Below are 21,898 nucleotides of genomic sequence, written 5' to 3' on the forward strand. Positions count from 1 at the left end.
TTGCTTTTTTATGGTTTAAAATTACTACATTGCTAGACTAAAATGAACCCAAATTGAGCTAGGCATTAAGCCTACAAATCTTGTTCATTTTAAAATCACTTTTACACACAAATAATAATAATCAATCAAGGTAAATATTTATTAAAAACAAGAGAAAACAGTCAAAAGTAGCATGCATGTAAGAAGAAATGCAGCAAAGTATTCCATTAACAGCTACAGAGTTTATAAATAAAACATTGAACATTTGTTGAATATAACTTTTAAGATCAAATTTGACTTTTTTGGTAAATTTTTTATATTGTATAAAAATAAAGAAAAACACTATTATACAATAATTGTACAATTAGTTAAGTTCTTAACTATGCTGGCATGACAGTACACAAATAAACCACAACATTAACACTGATGTTATAACATTTAACAGACGCATGCGTGTGTGAAAGAATGTGAGCATGTGTATGAAAGACAGAGTGTAAACTCCATTTCTACTAAACAACACAGAACAAGCATTTAACATTTTGTTTTTACAAATTATACACTTACAGTTTGTTTCATAGTCCATGAATACAGATCATGCATTACTGTCAATTTTCATGATCTCTTTAGCATAATTGATGTAGTCATGAAGAAGCCCCATCAGCACAGCATGTGACATCGTTTACATCATCGATGGCAGTGTCCTCCTTTAAAACCACTTTTGCATCAGTTTAGGGGAAAGGACATTCTCTTCTTTGACCAGCATTCATCCCAGTCACCGCCTGTTCTTCATCAGTGGCCTAAAAAAAACAAACATTTGAAAAAAGAAACATTTAATTAAACTCTATCTATTTTCAGATAGAGGTGTATTCACATCAGTAAGGATAGGTAAATAGTCTGTTTTATAATTTCAAACACTTTGTGTGGTTGTTTAATGTCTCTGTCTACCACAGCGCTCCAGAAGGCTATAATGGCGGCACTAGTGTGAGGGCATTTAATATTGTTTGAATAAATATATTGCTTTCAGAAAGCTACTTCTTTACTGAAACATTAAAACAGACATGACATTCACTTACCTCACAAATTTTCATGTACGTGGAGGGCTGCTCTTCAAAGGGTTAGTTCACCAAAAAATAAAAATGGTCATAATTTACTCTCCCCCATGTTTTGAACAGACATGTTCGCTATCATATAATTTAAGATTTAATCATATATAAATATTGGAATGGATTACTTCTACAATAACTATGTATTTATTGTATTTACAGTATTTTCAAGCCTCAAATTGTATTTGAAGCTTGAAAATACTGAATATCTACACTCTCAATGGATTAACTAAAAATTATGAGAAAATTCAAAATATATTCATTTGTGTTGTAAAGACAGACAAAAGTCTTATAGGTTTGGAATGACATGAGGGCAAGTAAATGATTTTTTCTGTGAATATCCCTTTAAGTAAGGAAGACCAAGAATTATGACTCTCCAAATCAAACTCCAAAGTTGGTTTGAGTTCTGCAATGAAAAACACAGACATCAATGGTTTTCATGAAATATGAGACAACAGAAACATTTATTTTCTAAAAATAACTTACATAAATCTCAAAAGAATATGTCTCTGACTTTCAAACGTCTACAAAAACAAAAAACAAACATTCTTTTACTCTTAGTTAAAAAAAAAAAAAAAAAAAAAAAAAAAAAAAAGTTTAACATGAAATTACGAAGTTCACTTGCCTTAAACTGTCTTTCCCTCCCTTCCAAAGAAGCAGAGAAAATCGCCTCCTCCTCACACAAGCAGGCTTCTGTGTCCTTAACTCCAAAGGTAGTTTGAGTACTGCAATGAAAAAAGGGACATCAATGGTTTAAATAAAATATGAACATGTAATCATACTGTTGTTGCAAGTAAACAGGCAGGACGCAACAGAAAGATTTTTATTTATTTTTAATTTTTTTAAATAACTCACATCAGTCTCAAAAGAATTAAGTTATCTTGTCTCTGGCTTTCAACATCTACAAAAACAAACATTCTTTTAGTCTCATGAAAAAATAAATAATAAATAACGATGGAATTATGAAGTTTACTTGCCTTAAAACTGTCTTTCCCTCTCTTCTGAAGAAGCTGAGAATACCGCCTCCTCCTCACTAAAACAGGATCCTGTGTAACGTTAGTTAACTCCCGGCACGAGCACAATGAAGACAAGCTCAACAAGTCTGAAATATTACATGCAAAATGTTACTTTTAACAATTACCACTTCAACAGCCTCAAAATAATTATGCTAGTCTTTATTACATAACGCCGTTTCCTTTAGGAAACTAACGTATAGTCAAATTAAAAAGCAAAAAATAAGATAAATTAAAATGAGTGTAAAGTTAACCATAACAGTCTATTAACACCTCAAAAAGTGCAGATATTGTAAAATCTTATGTAAATATGACATAAGACAATTACGGACGTTATATTAAAAGTAAGTTACCTTTTCCGTTCAGTAAAAGAGGCAGTAAAGACCTCCGTTTCTGAGGCGAAAACTGCGTCCGCGTATTTTTCAATATAAGCTCTTTTATTCATGAAACCTCAAAATACTCCCGGACATAAACAATGAATGATAACTTTACATTTCGAATCTTTACTTACCATAATGTCTTTCACTCTCTTCTCGCTTCTTTCATGCTGATAAAATGTGGCTTCTCGCACTGTCGTCGTCCGATGTTACGTGACGTGCGTGCTCTCTTTCACGTCCGCGTTCCCAACCCAGTGCCGCTGGGTTATGATCAAGACCAATTTTCAACCCAAAATTTGGTTAAAACAACCCAACGTCCTACACAGCGGTCTCAACCCAGCATTTGGGTTGAAAAAACAGCCCAACGTTTTTTAGAGTGCACATAGTCTGTCTCTCCCTCTTTTCTTTCTTTCTTTCTTTCTTTCTTTCTTTCTTTCTTTCTTTCTTTCTTTCTTTCTTTCTTTCCTTTTGTTTTCTTATAAATTACCTCCTTTTAATTTACCTTTCCTTGTAGGCTGATGACTTAATTTCTCCTTTCCTTTCCTTTCCTTTCCTTTCCTTTCCTTTCCTTTCCTTTCCTTTCCTTTCCTTTCCTTTCCAGCAGATGACTTCCTTTCCCATTTTCCCCTGTCATTTTTCTTTTCTTTCCTTTCCTTTCTTTTCCCTTCCCTTCCCTTCCCTTCCCTTCCCTGCCCTTTTCCTGTTCCTTTCCTTTTCCTCTCCCTTCCTCTCTTCTCAAACTTTCTTATGTCCTACAAACTCTTTTAATCCTTCGTGCATGTCTTCTACATCTACACTGCTACTCCAGCATCTCTATCAACGTGTCCCTCCTATTTGCTACTGTGTATTAATCAGCCTGCAGAGGAAGCATGTCGTCCTGTGGTGTCTGGGCAGGGAAGGCAGAGAACATCTTGCCACTTTCTCATTCGCAGACGGTGCTCTCCCAGTTGTCAAACATCTTATTTATAATTGTACCTGCTTACTCAGCAGGTTACTGCACAAAAAATCAAGAGAAAGGAATGGATGAACGGAAAGTTGTCTCGTGTTAGCAGCAGGGCTAGGCTGACGGGTCAGTAAACAGTGACATTATTGATGTGAGTGTATGTGCTGGGGACAGCCTTAATGAGAACCACTGCACAGTGTGCTCTTAGTCTGAGGGACATAAACAACATTAAGCTACATTAAAGAAGATTAAGCCAAGCAATCAAACTCCCGTTTCCATGGCAACCCGTTGTCATTACTCTGGGATGGACAACCCGGGCAAACGACTTAACCACAGAGATCAGATCAACTTAATGCCCCCACCCCCCTCTCTCTCTCCCTTTCTCTCTCTGTATGTCTGTCTGTCTTTCTGTCTCCCTTACTTGATTGCATACTGACTCTCTCTCCTTTCCTATCTCTCCCTCTACTTTTAAGCAACTGTAATTCCCGATGATCACCCCATCCTGATCCAGATAATCCTCTGGAATACCTTTTTATTTAGAAATGTTTAGCTTATTTACACAAGGCATACATTCTCTCCCTTTTTAGCCTCCCTTTTTACCCTCCCTCTTCTCCTGAAGCAGAGCAGTGATCGAAGTTGCATGATTTGGCAGATGTTTTTATGATGCCACTCCATCATAATGGAAGAATTCTCCAGCTGTTAAATACTGTTAATAGACAATTACCAGTCACAATTAAAAAAATGTCATTCACATAGGACATGCCACTAGCAACACCAAGGTCATGGGTTTGTTTCCCAGAAAAAAAAAAAAAAAAAAAAATTGTATGCACTTTTATTCAAAAGTTTTGGGGTCATTAATTATTTTATTTTCTTGTTTTGTTTTGTTTTGTTTTTTTGTTTTGTTTTGTTTTGAATTTAATATTTTTTATTTCATAAGAATGCATTAAATAGTTGAATAAAATTCTATTTCCAAAATAAAGAAATAAAGAAATAACAATAAAAAAAAATTAAAAATAATAATAAATTATGCAGTACAATCATTATTAACATTGATAAATGATAAATGCATGTGTGGGAACCCACTAAATTTATTGTGTAATTTCGAAAGATTAGGAGTGTTGGGAGCATGACATTTTCATATGGATTTTATTTCGCCTGTGATTGTCAAATGTAAAAACGGGAGTGGAGTTGGAGCGGACTGACAGAATGCTTGGAGCGGTGGAAATTGCTCTCTCTCTGCTCCACTCACCAACTCTCCTGTCTTCCAGGCACGTCAGTCAGTCACAGTGCATTGTGAGACAGTACACAGTTCTCATTTAAAACAGGATTTGACAGATATGAATAATCACACACTAGAAATAGTATCCGCTGACCTCAGTGTGTGCAGAATGTAAATGGACACTATATTTTTGTTTACTCTCCTTCTCTCTTGCTATAGTTTATCTATTAATTGAGTTCACAACGTTGCAGCGAGTGACAGAGATGGAAGGATATTGATATTCACCCTCATCCCTCTCTCACTCCCTGACTCTTCCAGAGGGAACTTTTAGCTCCAGAGGATATTAGCGTATGGGAAACAGGGCCTCCATCTGTCTGTTCTATTCGCATACATTATTTCCTCTTTATATATTTTAGGCATCCCACCATGTGCGTCTACAGTGTGTTATTCATAGGGAGCTCACAGCAGACATGAGTCTGTATGTGTGTGTGTGTGTGTGTGTGTGTGTGTGTGTGTGTGTGTGTGTGTGTGTGTGTGTGTGTGTGTGTGTGTGTGTGTGTGTGTGTGTGTGTGTGTGTGATGGAATGTGTTTGTGTGTGTATGCTTTCACAGGGACGATGAATAAGGTCAGTGATCTACAATCTGAGGACAGTACTGGCACCGTTAACTGTTTGTGACCCCCATGAGAGACATTATACCTGCAGCCATCTGCAAGGGAGACCCACCGTGCAAATTAATTACACTGAGAGAGAGGGCATTTGTGTCTGTGTGTCTGTCTGTGTGTGTGTGTGTGTGCGTGTGTGTGTGTGTGTGTGTGTGTGTGTGTGTGTGTGTGTGTGTGTGTGTGTTTGTGTCTGTTTGTGTGTGTTTCTGTGTGTGTGTGTGTGTGTGTGTGTGTGTGTGTGTGTGTGTGTGTGTTTGTTAACACTTTAGAATAGGGAACACTTATTCACAATTAACTACGACTTTTCCCTCAATAAATTCCTAATGTGTGTTTGTGTTTCTTGTAAATGTGTTGAGAGAATAATTGCATGTGGATTGATTGGGATTTTACAAGTTGCACAGTATAATTTTTAATCATTTTAAAAAGTAATAATTTATTTAAAATTATATTAATATAAATCATATAATTAAATAGTATTGTTTAGATTTTTTTAAATTATTGTTATAGTAATGTATTATTACCATAGATTTTATAGGCCCAAAATTCAAATTCGCTGATTAATTAGCATAATGCAAACATAATACTGTATTTGTATTCAGAAATTGCAAGCAAATTTCACAAACAATAACAAAGAACTGAATTAAATGTGAAATTGAAAATAAAATAAAAAAAAGAAATACATTTTTCTTGTAAAATTTATTCCAACAGTCTTTGCTTTATTTACAATCTTGAAAAATAATTTTTAAAGTGTACTAGTACTAGCCTTATTACCAAGTGACAGATTTAACATTAGCAACAAAGGATCTGAGCATTTCTCCTACCTTTTAATAGTTTATTAACAATTTGTTATTTGTATTTAGCAATGTATTTCCTCCGTCTGCGATCATATCAGAATGAACCAATTTTGAGAACTTCAAGAAAAGGGGAGTAGAAGAGAAAAGTGTGGAAAGGAGGAAATGTGTGTGTATGTGTGTGTGGTAAGAGCTGAGGTAATGGAATAGTAACAAGACTTCACACTGATCTATAGGTGTACGTGTTCCTAAAAAAACATTTGACAGCTTTTAACAAGAAGCGGAAATGAACTGAGAAACTAGGTTTTACATTGTAAGAAAGTGGGATAAAAAAAAAAAAAAAAAAAAACTTTCTAAACTTACATACAGGTTTAAAACAACATGAGTTTAAGTAAACATTTTATTTTCGTGGTGAATCTTCTTTTAGTTTATTCTATAGGGCTGCACAATTAATTGAAATGAAACAGAAATCACAATATGACTACAGTGCATTGGGTGCAGTTTACTTAAATATGCTGCATGTTTCAGCGGCTTATGATCTTTTTTTTTTTTTTTTTTTTGTCCCAAGTAAAAGCTGCTCCACACAAATTCATCTCATCTCTGCATCTGGTCTGAGTTTGTGTCGCTTATAACTTGCATTTGGGAAAACAACACATGGCAACCATCTTCCCAGACTTGTAATGAAAAGTGCTTATAAACCAGCTGTTATCAACAGACAAGAAGCTTTAAGGACTCTATGTGTTTTTCCACCAAATAAAACTTGATAGTTTAAATGAAGAAATGAAGAAACCCTGAAATATTAGAACTGTAATTTTACAGTTAAGCTTATAATAATACTAATAATATTTACAACAACTACTTGTTGAGTAGTATTCCTTATTTTAATAATTTTAGTGTCACACTTCAGTTTGGAGACCACCTCATCAATGGCTTCCATATTAACTACGGCTTTTGCCTCAATAAATTAATTTACTGATTATTAATAGTTTGTAAAGTAATTGTTGATTTTAGGTATGGGGTCACATTAAGGGATCTAAAATATGGTCATGCAGAATAAGGCATTAATATTTAAGTTCTAATAAATAGTCAACATGCATGGTAAAAGCAGCTAGTTAATAGTGTGAATTGGTCCGTAAAAATAAAGTGTTACCATAATTGCTAATAATAATTGTTATTATTATTATTATTATCCCATATAATCATATACATTTTGCCCAAACTGTGCATTTCTACAAACTTGAGTTCAAACAATTATTTAGTTTAGCTTAATGCACTAACATAAATAAGACCGGAATAAAAAAAAGAAAAAATGATATTTTAAATATAAAAATAAAAGAATAACAGGCAACATTCAAAATTTGTATCCAAAAAAAAAAAATTGCAATTAGATTTTATTCCCCAAATTGTGCAGCCCTAATATTCTTGTGCATTTGCAGTTATACACACAAATATATAAAGTGTGGATACATACAGATCCTATAGCCTGAAATAGGCTGTAATTTTCTCCTCTTCTGCACTAAACACCCTGCTGCTGTTGTTCAGAGAAACAGGCTTTTAAGTTTTATCTCTCTAATTGTCTTGTTCTCCCTTTAGAAATGCCAAACATAATTACATTTAAAAACACTTCCCCTCCACAACCAGAGTACGTTCATTTGCAAAGCCACTGCTGTTTTCGACAAGTGTCAAATCCATCGAAGACGCCAATATGGCAGCTATCACTCACAGCACACACATGGCACTGCGATAACTACCTGAGACTCACACACACACACACACACACTTTCACTTCATTAGGAACCGACAACAGTATTGCGTTTTAGTATGGCTCACTATGTTGTCTTCTCCATTGCTGTGTAAATATTTGATGGGGTTTCTCTTTCTCTGTGTGAGCGCATGTGTTTGTGTAAGTGTTGGCTAGTTGTGCCAGTGCTTTTGTTTGAATTATTTGTGTACCTATGACCATCTGAATAATTTAGACATGCTGAGAGTAGCATTGTTTTGCTTGGCAGCCAAGTTGCACTGAAGGGTACAGTGGTTTACTCGCACTTCCACTCACATGCGTACACACGGTGCAATGTTATTATACTGATTAATATGCGCAAAGCCAATTTCTGTGCAGCGGTAAGCTCAAAACGTGCCTTTCAGAAAGTAGTAATTGGTAAGCAGTAAGCACTGTTTAATATTCAAATGGAGATTTGAGACTCTTTCTCTCTGTTTCCCACGCTGCTTTGCTCTTAATAGTCTCCTCTCATAATTGGGGTCCGTCTGACCCCCTCCTCTCTACCACCTCACTCATTCACACACACACACACACACACATACTCCAGTAAAGACCATGTATAATGGCTGCCATTGTGTCTGAGACTCCAATTAGTGCAGATCGTATAGGGGTTAACGTGCTCTCAGAGATGGGAGCTGTCTGGAGCACATTGTGAGGCATTTGTGTACATGCACATCTTTGCTAGGACCTTTGTTGTCTGTGTTTGTACAATGTAGGCTTGAAGTTTCAGTGTTTAAGTGCTCTAAAATACCCAGACTGTCCTCACACCAATTAACACTCATTTACAAAGTGAGAAGGGTTTTTGTATGTCCTCTTAGGAACCAATTTGTCTGTTTTGTGTGCATGCGAGTCTGTGATGGGATTAACAAGTAAGATGGATAAGACATGTTTTCTCAAGTTTATAAAGACGAGGAAGAACTTCTTCAACTTTTAACAAGTAATAGAAAAAAAAAAAAAAAAAATAAGTCCAAGGGACTCATTTGGGGTCTGGTGTTGACAGGGCTTTATTTCCTCATCTCACAGATAAAGAAAAGAAAAAAGAAAAAAAAAATTCGGAGACAGACAGTGTCTCATAATGGAAAGGCCGTCTTCAGCATGAACTGTAGTACACTGGTCAGAGTGAGTCACATGACTGCGCCTGATTGGCTAAAGGAGTGACTGCACTCTCTCACTCAGATTGCAGCACTGTTGTGTATTTTTGGCTTAAGACAAGCAATACTATTCTTATTGCTCATGCTTTCTTTATTTTCAAATCCTGCAGGACACTGTCCAAATCCAGAATATAGATATATTGGGGTGGGATGCTTTTGCAGTGTGTTCAGAAGCCCCATGTGGTGCCCCAGAGGCCCCTTTTGGCCTCAGCCATGTCTAGAGACTAGAATAGACTATGATAGAGATATTTGGATTGGACACTTTTGACTTTGGATAGTGAATAAAGGCCCCATGTGGGGCCCCAGGCATAGGCACCAGAATATGGTGGAGATATTGAGGTGGGCCTCTTTTAATTTGGGGAAGAGTATGAAGGAAACCATTTGGGGCCCAAGATGACCCCGGGGGCCCTTGCTATATTTAGGTCTTAGAATATCATAGAGAAATCATGGCAGTGTTATTTTAATCTTATTTATATACTATTATATTATATATTAATATTTTATTTTTTATATTTTCAGTTTTCATTACATTTTGTTTTAGTAACAGTTTTTTATTGTATATTATTTTTATTTCATTTATAGTTGTAATTTTAGTGCTTCAATTTAAACTTGTATTATTTATAATTTGAATTAGCTTTTATTTTAATTTTTTTTCAGTTTTCATTTTTATTTTAGTCCCAGTGAGTAGTTTTAGCAATTGTATGTGCTTTTGTAATTTTTATTAGTTTTAGTACTTCAGTGTAAACCCATTTTTACCCAAGTTTTTTTTGCCATTTTTAAGCATTTTAAGTTTAATCTGTTCATTGAGTATGTATATTTTATTTTAACTGTATTTCAGTTAACCAATTTGAATGTTTTTAGGTTTATTTAACAATTATAACATATAAGTGTATCAAGGTGAGACCTTTTTCTATTTTTAACTTTATAAATAAATCTGACTTGGGGCAGAAATGTAGAAATGGCCCTAGACATATCTCAACACCTTAAAACCATGAGGAAGTCATGAAAAAATTCCATGACTCCAGCACCATTACATTATTAAATTCTGTTTAATAATTAAGTTTTTAGAAATTAAGGTGTTTTTTTTTTTTTTTTTTTTTTTTTGCTTCCACTTAATAGATTCTTCCCGCAACCAATCATCACCAAAACTGCATGTGCCTTCAGTTAAATGAATGTGTCAGTTTAAAGCACCTGCCTGGAAGTCTTGATATTTGAAGCATATAAAGAGCCTCTCCCCTTCCCACAAGCAGCAGAGGAGCAGGTTTTCAAATCTCTCCTGGAGAACAGACTGAGTGATTTCTCTGCAGACTGATGTGCAGTTGGTACTCAGTGAGACCAAATGAAGTTTTCCTCCATCAGTGGTGCCTGAAGTGCTTTCAATCACAACACTAAACTGAAACAAATAGCCTGCCCATCTCTCTCAGTCTGCATTTCTCCCTCTCCTTCTCTATCTCTCGCTCCTTCTGCCTCCCTTTGAATGACTCAATCAGGTGGCTTTAGTCGCAGTTCTCGATTAGCAGGAGCCACTTGAATGCGGCATGCATTTTCACATGAAAAGTGGGCATTCGCATTCATTTTCAACTTGTTAAATCTCACATGGCAGTTGTCATTAGTGAGCATCCACCAATTATGCATCTTTGACAAGGGTAATTCTCATCATCAAGCATCTGAGGTCTTCATAAATGAGAATCAGAGAAAAGCGAGAGTGAGCTGTAGAGGAGTAATGATCCCCCATTGAGGCTTTTGATCCTGAAACCATGTTCACACGCAATCTCTCACTCAAGAACCTATCCTGCAAACCAAAAAAGATTTCCCATCCTGGCTAAATTTTTTGCTCCTTTTAAACTCCTAAAGATGTCCCATTTTATTGTTATTAATGCTACTTGCAAGACATTTGATTTGGGGGCAGAAACCAAAACTATGAAATTTTGCTGCATAAAGCGAAATTGCAGCAAAATTTCACAAACAAAAAACAATGCATATATGAAGCACTGCTCAGAAAAGTTACTTTTAAAACCAAGCTGCTTTCTGTTGGTCAATGTTTCAAATTCACGTGATCAGCTTAAAAAATGGGAAAGTTTATCGCCATCATGCAAAATGGATTTCGGTCACAACTTTTGTTTTAAGAAGACTCTTATACCTGGCATTGTAATTAGGCACTGAAGAAGGTCATATTGGCCACATACACCTTGTACGTTTCGGAGGTGACAACCATATTTAAATACAGTACAGGAGTAAATCCCCTAAACTCACTCGATATTGCTATGATTGAAACCATGGTAGCCATAACAATGTTTTAAAGTCTTGGGCATTTGGTGTCCACTATTTTTGACCAAAGTAATTTTACATCAACCAAAGACTTGTTAACTTGTTAGTTCAGTCCCATACACTGAATTTTTGTAAATGCATTTGTCATTACCTGAATTTTTAACTGAAGTATGTATGTGGCCTTTGTGACCAAAATGTTTGCATTTCTTTGGTAAAGCTGTGGTTTTCAGTTGGTGTCTTTTTTCACTTTTATAGTAACTGCAACTTTTCAATTTATGTTTTATTTTTGATGAAAATTTTTGAATTTGTTTGGTAGATAAAAAATAAAATAAACCCTTTAAACTCTTGGTGTGTAACTCTACAGACCTAAATGATACCTCAAATCTTGCGGCTTATTGAGGAGACGGACACTATCCAAGCAACTGGGCTTGGATTTTCATCTGGTGGATGATAAAATGGACAAATCAGTAGATTTCAATGGTAGGAAGAAACTGAGTCATATCTTGAGGCCAGAATATCATAGAAGGTGGGCTATTTTGATTTGGGCCACTAATTAAGCGATTTCTTTTTTTGACAGATGAGAGCATAGTCAGTTCTTTTGTGTCTATGTGTGTGTGTGTGTGTGTGTATGTGTGTATGTGTGTGTGTGTGTGTGTATAGGAGAAAGAGCAAGAAAAGTTTTGTGAGAGAAAGCAGAGAATTGCAGGCCACAGAGCAGGGGATTGACAGAAGAGAGGCTAGTTGGATTTTATCTATACAATATTCATGAGCAAGTCTGTCTGTCTGTCTGTCTCTCTCCCCTCTCCTTTTTTGTATTCTTTTACTTTGTAGTAATTCCCCTTTAGCTCTATACAGTAACTAAGCCTGCCTCAGGGAGTTTCTATCTCATTCAAGACAAGAATTGTGCAAGTTTATTTTGAATAGGAGCATCATGTAGCCACTATTCATAGAAAAACCTATTGGCTCAAGTCAGAACACAGTTAGACAGAATGACTGTGCAAAATCTGGAAATCCTGAGGTGTTACTTCCGTGAGTATTTCTCTCCTGGAGAGTGCTTATGGAAAGAAGCAAGAGAGAGATGGGGAGAGGGAGAGAGAGAGCCATGAATCATTCTAAGTGATCCAGCCTTGAGGCTTTGAGGAAAGCAATAATGTACCTATCCTACCAAAATGCCTGACCTAATAGGTTTGGTGTTGAATTCACTTTGAAGTGCAGGTCACTTGATAGAGCTTGCTATCTGAGAAATATGTTGTGTTCCAAGAAATAGGCTCCGCACAAAATATCCCCCATCTCTGTGAGAGGACGGCTGAATATATAACTAAGGATGTCAATTTGTACCGGATTGGAAGTGAATAAAATCTATCTCAAGAAGCTGAATTAACTTAATTCTTCTATTCCAACTGTACAAGTGTAATTGTGAATAGTGTTTCAAATTGAAATTCTGAATCAATCAGATAGTATTACGCACTTGCTTGTGGTCTAATTTTCAAGCCATTCAATCCGATTTAGATTCATATTTAGATTCAAATACAGTATTATTTTTAAGCTTAGCTTCAAATACACTTGTGTACAATCCATTTTCAGGATTTGAGGTTCTATAGAGGTTTTATGTAGATTCTTATTCACATTTTGATTTAGGTGCAAACAGATCATCACATTTCATATTCACAGTGTGTGTGTGTGTGTGTGTGTGTGAATGTGATGTATCAGCATATGTGTGTATCTGGGTGTGTGTGTGTGTGCCATCTTGTATCTCTCCAGTGCCACCAAGTGTCTGCTGCCATCTGCCCTCACCTGCTGTTGTTTTTTAGACAATGTCTGCATAAACCTACCATACACAATAATAAACACTCCACCTGAATAGACATGCACATAAAAAACACTTAATGCTTGTTCTTATGTTCAGAATGCTGTCGTTGAATCTGTTACTGCATATCACACACTTTGCATTCCTCTCTCTTTCTCTCTCTCTCTCTCTCTCTCTCTCACACACACACACACTGATACAGCAGGCCCAGTCAGTGCTCTCATGCACCTGTCTCTTCATATGTTTATTTCACCTTCTTAAACACACACACATATAGGGCTGGACAGAATGTCTTTTGGCCTGTTTAGAGGCAGCATATTGTCTCTTGCTTCACCTTTTCCCCTGCAGTGTGTTCCACTAGAACATCCTGTACCTCTCGTTTCACAACACACCTTCTGTCCATCCAGACTCCAGTGGGGTGGGTGGGGGGGGGTGAAAAATCCTGTAATCCAGTATAGAATAAAATGTAAGAAATATTTGCAGACATTTTAGCATGAGGAATTAATTGCGTATGGTATTAAATGTGATTGTAAAAAATACAGTGCGGACCATCTGTGTGACCGGTGACCTGAGATATATTGTTTGTCATTATCCATTCACTCCCCTCTAGCAGTCATAATTTGATTGGTTTCCAGCATAATAACCAGTAGGCCTACTTATGGTGATGGAAACAGCTGTTTTCAAAATATGGTTATTATATCTGTTATCAAAATATTATTATTTGAGCCTTTCTTGTTTTGACAGTATCAAGAAAGGATGGAAAATTAAGACATTTTTAATATTAAAAAAATATATATATTTTAAATACATGTTCTTTTGAACTTTCCGTTCATCACAGTATCCTAAAACATGCATCATGTTTTCCCAGGACCGGTCTAGACATTTGGAGTCCCCCAACCGCCAATAAAAAGCACTTGAAACAAATATGATTCCTAATCTTTTAATTATTTGTAATGTTTTTGAAAGAAGTCTCTTATGCGCATCAAGTCTGGATTTATTTGATCAAAAATATAGATAATTTAAAAAAAAAAAAAACAGTAATATTGTGAAATATTATTATATTTAAAATAATGGTTTTCTATTTTACTATAATATAATCTATTTCTGTGACGCAAAGTTGAATTTTCATCAGTTATTACTGCAGTCTTCAGTGTCACATGATCCTTTAGAAATCATTCTAATATGCTGATTTACTATCGATTTTAGATACATTTGTGTTGCTTAATATTTATTTTAAAACTTGTGATACTTTTTTCAGGATATTTTGATGATTTAAAAGTTGTTTTTTAAAAAATAAAAAAAATAGAAATATTTTATAACATTATAAGTATTTACTATCACTTTTTGTCAATTTAAAACACATCCTTGCTGAATATTACTGTTTTTCTGTATTTTTGATAAATTACATGCAGACTTGATAAGCATACGAGACTTCTAAAAAAAAAAAAAAAACGTTATTATAGCTATATGTTCATTTACTGAATGAGGTATTCAGGAACTGTGAATAAATTACAGAACAAATTACTGAAAAAAAAAAAATATATATGTATATATATTTTTTTTTCAGTAATTTGTTCGGTAATTTATTCACAGTTCCTGAATACCTCCTCAGTAAATGAATATCAGTTCTTTCATCAAAAGAATTAGTGTTATGTTTTTGTTTTGTTTTGTTTTTTTTTTGGTTATGTTTTTTTTGTTTTGTTTTTTTTTTGTATTTAGTTGTTGTTTGCTTAACAGAATATTCGACTGTTGTCTTTTGTAGTGTGTATAATATTTTGAAAATGAATAAAATTCATTACATCCTTCAGCTAGTTGTCAAATGCCAGAGGATAATTTTGCTTCCAAACCAGAAGTAATAGCCTTTTAGCTAGTAGTGTAGAAAAGGCGAGTGCATTAGTGAATGGAGCTGGCAGGCTGACATGATTTGGAGACAGTCCAAAAGTGCAACCAAAGGACACGGTTCAGTATGGTTATTTGTAATCAGTGAAAACCTATCAAATTATTATTGCCAAAAGAAGCTAAGTGTAAATGGACAATGCAAGAATATGTATTAGGTCTGCCGGAGCCTGATTGCACGGGTCACACAGAGGTTCAATTTTGTATTTATTTTTATTTTTATTTATTTATTTATTTATTTATTTATTTAACCAATGATATATGACCAGTGAATACAGTGATATTAGCTGAATGAAATAGGGTTGTGCATAATAAGATCTGATCTCAAACCTTTGCAGAAAGTGTAAAAAGTTACCTCTCAAAAAGTAGACATTTGTCTGAATTGTTTGTAGGTGAATATCCACTGCATCCAGTGCTATTTGTTTTCTGTTTTCTTGATATTGTCTCTTTTACTGACTGAAAAACTGCTTCAGATGATTCAGAGAGAGAGAAAGAGATCCAAACAAATGCAAATCAATGCAAACCATTTTGCAAACCCATTTGGCCAGTTCACCAAAAAGAAATAACCAGCTGAAAGAATGATTAATTGGTGGTTGAGTCATCAAAAATATGGGACACATAATAACCATTTCTCATGCCAGTCAGAGCATTCTGCAGGTGCCACTGAACTGACTGCTCCAAAGAGATTCTCAGTTCCTTGAATCAGTGAGTTGTTGACTTGAGAAGCTCTTGGATGAATTGTTGGCAAGAAGCTCTGCAGTTTTTAGGGTGTTTGAGGTGGTTGCTCACTGGTTCAAGTTAAAAGGGCCCAAATCAAATGCTGTTAACCTGGATCATTGCAAGTTGGACTCATTTGGTCTGATTTGTGAACTAAAAATAATCAGATGACTCAAAATCTGACTCAGAGAATGATTTGTTTATGAATCTAACATATACAATACAAAACCAAGGCTCTGTGTGTTTTAGTTTATACGTGCATGTACAGTACACTAAATGGACCAGTTTTGGCTTGAGTTTGGCTCAGTCTTAAAGCTCAAACAGAGCTAAGCCAGGATGAAATGGGCCAAAGTGAGCCAGCAGTGCACAGTCAGGCCTTTCATCCTCCCCCTGACTGATCCGATCCAGCTGAAGGATTGCAAAAAAAAAAAAAAAAAAAAAAAATTGCTTAATTTGGAAACTCATTGCAGTCATTTAAATGTTAATGGGCTTTTCTTATTTTAAAATCACCTCACTAACTGTATTATTGTGCAAATGAGCCTTTTCTCTCTCTCTCTTTCTCGCTCCCTCTATCACTCTTGCCTCTTATCAATCCTCTCTTAAGTGCTGAAACATTTACTTGTTGGCCCATAATTGGAATTTTTTTTTTCTTCTTTTTTTTTCTGACTGAGAAACAGCAGGTGTGAAGGTTCTCCTCTAGTAGGAGTTTTTGGTGGAATGTTATTCTCTGTGGCAGGCCGCGTTGTTTGTTTTGTATTGTTGTGCTGTCTGATGGCGCCCCGGGAGAGATTCAGTGCGCAGACGAGCGCATACATCACCCAAAGCAGCCAGCTTAATCAATATCTAACCAATCAATTTAAATATCAGGAGGTCTGGACTTCGTATGAGTTCCAGCTACGGGAATCAACAAATCCTTTGTGGAGATTAGAGAAGAGGTAACCAAAGAAACATTGCTTTTGGTATCATGCTGGTAGCACATTTTAGTAGCTAGCTGACATATTCTGTAATGCACATTTTAATGTCAGGATTTCTTTTTTAAACTTTTGTCGTTTGTGTTAGATTAAGGGGTGGAGATCAGGTCCAGTCACAAGATGGACATAAACTCACATCACATATATTCATGTGAGAAAAAAGGACTGGTTTTAATACACTTTTATTTGAGTAGAATATCTCAACAGAGATTGCTAAACTGCAACTTACATGTTTGTCTCATCAGTGCATTTTCCATAATGTAGAAAGAGTGCGTGCACATTGTTGCCAGATGGGGAAGATTAAGTTAACCACTGGGCAGGAAATGTATCGATTTAAGAGAAAAGGTCTGATTTAAACTCTTTACATTTGGCAACCTCAACCAAGCTTATAGAGGCTTGTTTACAATGCAAGACAAAGCAAATGCCACATTAAAATGAAATGTTTTCAGGATAAATAGCTAGTGGGCAAATATCGCAGACAATTCTGTTTAATAATTCAAGAAAAGTAGAAATCTTGATCACAATTAAAAAAAATGTATCATGCAGCCCTAGTAGTGTATCACAGTTTCCACAAAAATATTAAGCCACAAAACCGTTTTCAAGATTCATAATATTTAAGAAATGTTTCTTGAGCACCATTATTAGAATGATTTCTGAAGGATCATCTGACACTGAAGACTGGAGCGATGGCTCCAGAAACCAGAGAGTAATAAAGCTATGTTAAATACTCATGTTTAACATTCAAGAATGTTGATACATATATCATGTTGTATATGTAATTTAGTATGTGTTAAAGTGTGTGGTTTTCCAGCCCATACACTCTGACCCACTTTGACTGTGGTGTCCAGCACGTGAGAGCAATGTACAAACAGGTCACTGAGGAAAAAATGAAGGGTTTATGTGCCTTTCAGTTGTATTTTCCATTTTAATTTAATTCTGTCCACTTTAATGTAAGCTCCTGTATCTCCTTTCCCAGTATCGATCAGGTTCTGATCCATTGACCCTGCGCATGTCTCTGGAGTCAGTCAGTAATATGATATCTGACGCCAAGCTGCTGGTGGACAAAGCAGGCACCGCTGATCCATGCGGTATTGGCATATCTGACTCTGGAAGGTGTGTGTGTGTTCTTCCACATATATATATATATATGTATGTGTGTGTTTTTATGTGGATGTGTGCTCTACCATATCTAACGTAACCAATATGGTGTCTAAGGACTCAGGAAGCAGATATAACACACACACACACAGTGTCACACACACACACACAGTCACACTGAGTCATTGCTGTGTTTCTCAGCTGTTTGATCTGATAAGGTGGCTGCTGAGGACAGCAAAGAGAGAAAGTGAACATATTTCTCCTCACCGCACGCTGTCCGCACCGGGCTGAGCCATGCCTGTGATTGCACAAGCCATTTGTGCTAGTCTGATGGGGGGATATCAGTGTCAGCCAGCATGCCGGGGGGATATTACAGATGACAACCTGAGATGAGAGAGCAGACATGTGATGCGAACCTGCTGAGAAAGACATGCTGGTCAATTTGGTCGATTAATGTGTTTTCTACTTTTAGTGACTTTATAGTGGCTTTCGCCACTCTTTATTGAGAAAGACAGTAGAGAGGGGACAGGACATTACTTGGGAGAGAAAGAGGGTGATTAGTACAGCAATGGCTGGACCTAGAAACCTACATCTCCCTTGTGTGCACCAAGGCTCAGAGAGCAGCTTGTACACTGCTGAGGTACATTTCAGAATTAAAATAAAATATAAAAGAGAGAGAGAGAGAGAGATTTCTGCTAGATATATTTAAGTACCCCCTGAGATCTTAAGTTAATATTTTAATAATTTAACAACACATTTGAATGTTCATGGTTCTCTGATGATAGTTAATGATCATATGGCATGCAAGTTAATATATAAAATATTTAGTCATTCAAATATCTTTTAAGTGTTTTATTCTGACATTGTAGCTGTACTTTAAAGTAGACTCAAACCTCTTTTTAGTTGTGATTATGTCTCAGCCCACATTACATCCTCACTGGTGTTTTAGGAACTCAATCAAAATTAATAATAATAATAACAATAATAATAATCAGTTATATAACAGCTGCCCGAAGCTGAATACACTGGTTCATGAGCTGCTTATGTGAAATACACAGCCCATATTATTTAATTGCAGTTCCAATTCTTTCTTTTTATATTTTTGTATTTTTATTTTACTTTGGATATATTTTTTTTTTAGGTTTTGATGAAGCTTAATTTTCTGATTTATTTTGTTAGGCGATGCTTAATTTTTAGTTTCATTTGCTTGTTTGAATATGATTAAACATTTCTTATAATTATCAGTGTTGAAAAAAGATGCACTGCTTAATATTTTTGGAAACTGAAATACATTTTTTGATGAATAGGATAGAATGAATGGAAGTTCAAAAAGAAAACGGCATTTATTTGAAATAAGAATCTGTTGTAACATTATAAATATATTTACTCTCACTTTAGGATAGAATGAATGGAAGTTCAAAAAGAAAACGGCAAAAAATAAAAAATCTTAGTGACCCCCCAAATTTTTAAAAAATTGGAAACTGAAATCAGGCAACATTTTATTATTTGTGTTTAGTTTGTTATTTTGGACTTTGTTATTATTTGTGTTTAATTGTTATTTTTGAAGTTGCTTGTGATATAGTTTGAATATCATCAAAAGAGTTGATTTATTTCACTAATTCCATTCAAAAGTGAAACTTGTATATTATATTTATTCATTACACACAGACTGATATATTTCAAATGTTTTATTCTTTTAATTTAATGATGTTTATAACTGACAACTAAGGAAAAAAAAATTCAGTATCTCAGAAAATTAAATATTGTGAAAAAAATATTGAAGACACCCCACAAATCAGTTAATTAACTCAAAAAACCTGCAAAGCTTTAAATGGTCTCTCAGTCTAGTTTCTGTAGGCCACACAATCATGGGGAAGACTGCTGTCTTACGTTGTCCAAAAGACAACCATTGATTGTTACCTTTGGACAAGAAGGATAGACCACAGGTCATTGCAAAAGATCTGACTGTTCACAGAGCTCTGTGTCCAAGCACATTATAGAGATAAGGGAAGGAAATGATGTGATCAAAAAGTTGAGTTTACAAGCAATAGGGATTCACAGCTCCCTGGAAAAATTGTGAAACAAAACCCATTCAAAAATGTGGGGGAGATTCATAAAGAGTGGACTGCAGCTGGAGTCAGTGCTTCAAGAACCACTACACACAGACGTATGCAAGACATGGGTTTCAGCTGTCGGATTCCTTGTGTCAAGCTACTCTTGAACAACAGACAGCGTCAGAAGCATCTTGCTTCAAAAAAGGACTGGACTGCTGCTGAGTAGTCCAAAGTTATGTGCTCTGATGAAAGTAAATTTTGCATTTCCTTTGGATATCAGGGTCCCAGAGTCTGGAGGAAGAGAGGAGAGGCACACAATCCACATTTCTTGAGGTCCAGTGTAAAGTTTCCACAGTCATTGATGGTTTGTGGTGCCATGTCATCTGCTGGCGTTGGTCCACTGTGTTTTCTGTGGTCCAAGGTCAACACAGCCGTATACCAGGAAGTTTTAGAGCACTTCATGCTTCCTGCTGCTGACCAACTTTATGGAGATGCAGATTTCATTTTCCAACAGGACTTGGCCCCTGCACACAGTGCCAAAGCTTCCAGTACCTGGTTTAAGGACCATGGTATCCCTGTTCTTAATTGGCCAGCAAACTCGCCTGACCTTAACCCCATAGAAAATCTATGGGGTATTGGGAAGAGGAAGATGCGATATGCCAGACCCAACAATGCAGAAGAGCTGAAGGTCACTATCAGAGCAACCTGGGCTCTCATAACACCTGAGCAGTGCCACAGACTGATCAACTCCATGCCACGCCGCATTGCTGCAGTAATTCAGGCAAAAGGAGCCCCAACTAAGTATTGAGTGCCGTACACGCTGATACTTTTCATTTTTATACTTTTTAGTTGGCCAAGATTTCTAAAAATCCTTTTTTTTTTTTTTTTTTGTATTGGTCTTAAGTTATATTCTAATTTTCTGAGATACTGAATTTCGGATTTTCCTTAGTTGTCAGTTATAATCATCAAAATTAAAAGAAATAAACATATGAAATATATCAGTCTGTGTGTAATGAATGAATATAATATATAAGTTTCACTTTTTGAATGGAATTAATGAAATAAATCAACGTTTTGATGATATTCTAATTATATGACCAGCACCTATATGTTAGTGAGAGATCTGATCTAAGATCAACATGTATCTTCTGGGCTATAGGTGGCATCCAAGCCTGAAGATTCCCATACTGACTCCAGACCAGCGATTAGGCTATCCTTGTCCCAACCAATTCACTCACACTAGCAGACGGTGGCCAGTGAACCAGACACTTCTTTTTCGGCTTTCTGAACAAGGAAACTGTAAATGGACTCAATGAGGACTGACAGCAGAGAGGGATATGTGGATAGTGAACGGTGTGTATGCATGCATGTGTGTGTGTGTGTGTGTGTGTGTGTGTGTGTGTGTGTGTGTGTTTGACTGTGCATAACTGCTTTGCCTATCATTCAGAATGTGCGATGACATCACAGATGGCCATGCAGTTCCCCTGTCAGCTGTCCAAAATGGGAAGCCAGGATGTGATTGATGGAGCATGATGCTTCTCCAGTATGCTACACTGACCTGGAGTCAGTTCCTCTGAGACTGCTCAGAAAGGAGCTCCTGTCTGGCTGGATCACGGCTCAGAGACATCCTGGAATCTCAGAGGTCCATTGAGTTCGGTCAGTGAAGTTCAAATGAATAAGATACCTCCGATTTGTACAGAAACAAGCTCAGTTATGTGCTCTGAGCACAAACATGTTATTAGACATAAAAGATAAGACACAATATCTGAAAACAAAATGATTTCATAAACATGTGCAGTATATTTTTTTTAAACTGCTAAAACTTTAGCATACTTTAATTTAAAAAAATATATATAAATTATAACAAGTTCGCTTTCATGTCTGTTAAAAAATGTAGGGTGACAATTTAACATGCTAAATCATGTTAGCAACATACTTATCATGATACAAACATGCTATAAACATGTTAATCATGCTTAAAACATGCTAGCAACATGTTAAAACATGCTACCAATGTGCTAATCTTACTAGAAACATGATAAGAACATGTTAATCATGCTAGAAACA

The sequence above is a fragment of the Cyprinus carpio genome, chromosome A1, assembly GCF_018340385.1.
Source record: "Cyprinus carpio isolate SPL01 chromosome A1, ASM1834038v1, whole genome shotgun sequence".
NCBI lineage: Eukaryota > Metazoa > Chordata > Actinopteri > Cypriniformes > Cyprinidae > Cyprinus > Cyprinus carpio.